The sequence below is a fragment of the Staurois parvus genome, unplaced genomic scaffold, assembly GCF_062004578.1.
Source record: "Staurois parvus isolate SC_StPar_1 unplaced genomic scaffold, SC_StPar_1.0 ptg000270l, whole genome shotgun sequence".
Taxonomy (NCBI): Eukaryota; Metazoa; Chordata; class Amphibia; order Anura; family Ranidae; genus Staurois; species Staurois parvus.
In genome coordinates, this window is record NW_028318066.1 from 3,738,816 (window position 1) to 3,744,380 (window position 5,565).

Here is a 5,565-nt window from a genome sequence, read left to right on the forward strand (position 1 = left end):
GAGCCTGAAATCCAATGACCACTTTGAAAGCCTGAAGGTGCGTAACTTCCTCATTACACTTCCTCACTACCTATCACAGTTTCGAAGGCCTGACATGCCAGGATAGCCCCAAAGGAAATAAAGCCCTTTAAAAGCCTGAAGGTGCTTATTGGATTTTGGGGTCCTGTACTTGGCTAGACTGCCAAAACGTCTCTCACATGTGGTACCCCTATACTCACAAGAAGTAGCAAAATGTATTTTGGGGAGTAATTCCACATATAACCATGGCATGTGTGAGCAGTAAATAATTTAAGTGACAATTTTGTGTAAAAAAAAAAAATTATTTTTGTCATTTTCCAAAAACTTGTGGTAAAAAAATAAAAATTCTTCTATTGATTCAACATTCCTCTCAGCAAATAGTTTGGGGTGACTACTTTCCAAAAAGGGTCATTTTGGGGGGTGGGGGCATTTTATGCCCAGCATTAGAAGTTTATGCCACACTTCATTCACTCTTCTAACCACCTGAAGACCAAGCCTTTTTGTTCACATGAAAACAATCAGTATTTTTTGCTAGGAAATTAATTTAACCCCCCAAACATTATATATTTTTTTAAAGCAGGCACCCTAGTGAATAAAATGGTGGGTACTACAATTTTTTATGGCACATAGTACTCGCGCAGCGATTTTTCAAATGCAATTTTTTTTTTAAAAATACACTTTTTTTACTTTTAATGCACAAAAACACAATATATTGGCCAATTATTTGTTAAAATATAAAAGTTAATGGTATGCCGAGTAAATAGTTACCAAACATGACATGCTTTAAAACTGCGCATGCCACGTTCAATGGCGACAAACTGCAGAGATTTTTAATATCCATAGGCAGCTTTAATAGCCTTTAAAAGCCACCATTTTAGATTTACAGAGGAGGTCTAGTGTTAGAATTACTGCCCTTGATCTGACGTTCACGGCAATACCTCACATGCATGGTTCAACCGCTGTTAACATAACGGCACAGAGTCAAGGCTTGTGCACACAGGTGTGCGCACATGGGAGGGGCAATTTTTTATTTTTTTTTTTATTTATAGTTATTTTGATTTTTTTTTTTATTATTTTTACATTGTACCTTTCATTTTTTTTTTTTTTTTATCACTTTTAATGCTATAACAGGGAATGTAAATAACCCCTATAACTTCAATGGGCATTGTCATATATTCTTTTTTGAGAAATCTGGGGTCTATCAGACTCTAGATATCTCCTCTGCTCTTACATTATCTAATCAAACCAAAATCGGTGTGATCAGATGCTTTCCCAATTTACAAATGGCGCTGTTTATATCCTGCGAAACTGAAGTGATGAAATGCTTGTAGCTTCCGAATTCTTAGACTATAGAGATGATTGGCATCATTCTGGTGTCCAATCAGCTCTATGGTCAGCTGGCAGAAACACCGGCTGCATTCTCAGGTTCCCCCGATGGCACGAAACTGCCCGAGAAGGCCGTGGAAGGCAGCGGGGGAGGGGGGACATAATCTTCCACTGCTTGTAAAAGCAATCTTGCAGCTAATTAGCCACTAGGATTGGTTTTACATGAAAGCCGATCACCGGCTGAAAAAAACGATACCAGGATGATGCCTGCAGCTGTAGGCATCATCCTGGTATAACCATTCAAATCCAGTGATGTACCAGTACGTCGCTGGTCCTTGTTGGGTATATATGCTATGTTCTTTTTTTTTTTGTATGCAGCCTGTGGACTGAATGAAAAAATGAGAAGAAATCTCTGCCAGAAAAAGTGTGTGGTATGCCCACCATTAGAATATACCGCCCTGCATCCACCCACTTCTAATGGTGGGCACACATTAGGTCACACTTTGCCACAAGTGCCAGTTCCAAGATTGAATAAATGTCTAAATAGTGGCACGCTTGAATAAAAATTGTCCACATATAAGTGGTACCCCGTATGGAGAAATGATGACACCAAGTCCCAAACTGCTCCCCATGTAGTCTGGGCATCCGGGGGGGCTCCACGTGACTATCTTTTCCCTCGTAAATCCAAAACTTATAAGTATAGCCTGTTGTCCTCTCACAGGTCTTCTACATCTTGACCCCATATCAGGCACGCTTGCAGGGGAGAAATTGTTTGAATGCAAGGCGGCCAGAAAAAATAATAAGGGACTCATCAACGCAGATGTTTTGCTGGGGAGTATAGACATCTGCAAACTTTAGGGTAAGGTGATTTGCGAGGGGCTGAATTTTGTGGAGCCGTCAAATTCAGGGTTACCCCGAGGATGACAGAGTGTATTGTCGCTGAAATGCATAAAACACATTATACTCTCATATCTATGCCTGGCCATGGCAGCAGAGAACACGACATATGATGAATCGGGTCTGCGGACCAATACAACCGCAATTCATTTCTTTTAGTAATGCCCACGTTGAGGGTTAGGCCCAAAAAAAATTTAAATTTGAAAACCGTAATGAGTTTCCATGCGACTGGTCTGGCAAGGTTTGAATTTGGGTTGGCGGCGATAAATTGTTGTGCATATAGACTGCTTTGATCCACAATCAACGCATACAGATATTCTGTGAAAAACAGCTCCAAAAATCAAGGAGGTATGTGAAAGACCAAGATGTACTAGACCGCTGGTACTCACCAGTTCACCAAAAGGTAGAGCGGCACTAGTACTGGCACTCTGCTGCATATGAGAGTCATCAAAATTTACCGACAAGTGCTAACAGAGATCAGGCCTGATTCTGCGAACAATGCGGTTTTGTGTGCAATGTATCAAGTGACAGTGACCTGACACTGCACTTGCTGGGGGAGAAGGGGGGGTAAGCGTAGGGGCTTAACGCAGGTGTTGGCAGGTGCAGGGGCTGATCCCGCTCACGCTGCGTTTTTGCGGACGCTATACTAATGTGAACGCTGGTATAGTGCTGACCTGATCAAAGATATTGACCCGTTCAGACACTATACTAGCAATGGAGGTTTATTGTGCATGAGCGTGCTCCTGGCAATCAAGGGGTTAAATGTGATGACTGGTGTACTGTCGGGCAATCTGACGCTATCTGGGAGGGGTGTGAAAACCACGGGAGCGCGAATTACGTATATATATATATATATATATATGTGATTTTGCGTACCCATGCCGCCCTGTAGCAGTATTTCTGCTGTAGGGTGGTAAGGAAGCGGTTACAGAAGAGGTTTGTGTTATGGCGCTGCGTTACTTTAACTGACAATTGCGCAGTCATGCAACACTGCACCCAAATTAAATTTACATCTTTTTTTTTCCACAAATTGAGCTTTCTTTCGGTGGTATTTGATCGCCTGTGCGTTTTTAATTTTTTGCGTTATAAAAAAAAAAGGCTGACAATTTTGAGCCAAAAAAACAATATTTTGGACTTTTTGCTATAAAACATGTCCAGTAAAAAAAATTAAAAAATCAAATTTTGTCACAAATTTCATCCAAAAGGCATTCTGCGACACGTCTCTGCTAAAAAAAATCCCAATACGTGTAAATTAATTGGTTTACGTGCAAGTTATAGCGTTTACAAATGGCGGGAAAGATACTGGGATTTTTTATTTTATTTATACTAATAATGGTGGCGATCAGCGACATATTGCGGCGACCAGCGACTTATGGCGGGACTGCGGCGGACATTTTGACACTGGGGGGGAACTGACTTGGGGTCACTGACATCCCCAGTGACACCAATACAGTGATCAGTGAAAAAAAAAACACTGAAACTGTACTAATGGCAATGGGGAGGAAGGGGTTAACATTTTTAGTGTTCACTGTGTGAGGGGAGTGTTTTACTAGGGGGAGGGGGTGTGTGCTGGAGGGGGGGGGAGGGAGGGGGGAGCTGATCGAGGCAGAGCAACCCTCTGCAGCTTGTCATGAGCTGAGCAACTGACAGATAACAAGGCTGTGTGTAAACAATGCAGCCGTGTTATCTGTCAGTGATCACAGCTCATCACGGCCAAAAAGCCGGTAATCACTGGCCGTGACCCAGCGGCTGGGACCCGCTGATGACACCCGCGGGACAGGTAGGGCGTGCACGCGCCTCGCGTGCGCCCCCTACCTGTTTTGCAGAACCACGTTTTAAAACGTGGTTTTGCCTGTGAGTGCCGCCCTGCCACCGTATATCTACGGTGGCTGGGCGGCAAGTGGTTAACAAATCTTTTGTTATATAAGGCTGAACACTAGACAAACAGCTAAATAAACAGACAATATGCACAATATGTACACGCTGTAGAAATAATATATTAAGGAGATTTTGAAAAGAAAAAACGTACCGTGCTCCAGTGCAGGAGAAATGCAGGCTGTTCAAGAACTTTGCCTTCCATGTAAGCAATCGTTTTATTACATGTAAACTGAAGTCTATTGTAAAATGTGTCAAAGTCCAATTCCATGAAGCTATGATATAAAAACTGCATTAGACATATGTTTCCGGCTTTGTAGTTAGTGCATGTGATAGGAAAGTCTTCACACTACTTTACTGAGAGGTTAACATAGGTTGGAGTTTCCTAACATTTCCTCCATCATTATTATTATTATTATACAGGATTTATATAGCGCCAACGGTTTGCTCAGCGCTTTACATTATAGTGGGAGACAATACAGTAGCAATACAGTTCAATACAAGAGGGATTTGAGGACCCTGCTCCTTGCAGCTTACAACCTAGGAGGGAGGGGTGAATAGTACAATAGGTAATAACTGTGGGGGATGGAGTGGTTGGAAGAGTAGAGGATTCCAGTATTAGCAGAGGGTGGGATAGGCTTCCCTGAAGATATAGGTTTTCAGAGATTGCCTAAAAGTAAGTAGAGTAGGCGATAGTCTGATAGATTGGGGTAGGAAGTTCCAGAGGATGGGTGACACCCTGGAAAAGTCTTGGAGACGAGCATGGGAGGAGGAGATAAGGGAGCTAGAGAGTAGGAGGTCTTGCAAGGAGCGGAGAGTACGGTTCGGGTGATATTTAGAGATAAGATCAGTTATGTAAATTGGGGCAGTGCTGTGGATGGCTTTATATGTCATTGTTAGAGTTTTGAATTTTATCCATTGGGCAACTGGGAGTCAGTGGAGGGATTGGCAGAGAGGTATTGCAGATACAGAACGGTTGGTGAGGTGGATGAGTCTGGCAGCAGCGTTCATGATAGACTGGAGGGGGGATAGCCTATGATGAGGCAGGCCAATGAAGAGGGAGTTACAGTAGTCGAGGCGTGATATGACAAGGGAGTGAATAAGTTGCTTAGTGGTTTCCGGGTTGGGAACGGTCGTATCTTGGAGATGTTTCGGAGGTGAAGTCTACATGATTTTGTCAGCGACTGGATCTGGGGCTGGAAGGACAGATGGGAGTCTAGGATTACACCTAGTACCCTGGCGTGAGGGGATGGACGGAGGATGGTGTTAGCGATATTTATGGTGAAGTCAGTGGGGGTGGCGCGGGCAGGGGGGAATACTAGGAGCTCAGTTTTGGAAAGGTTGAGTTTGAGGAAGTGGAGTGACATCCAAACCGATATGTTGCTTAGTAGGCTAGCGATGCAGGTGGAAACTGAAGGGGTGAGGTGAGGGGTAGACAGATAGATTTGC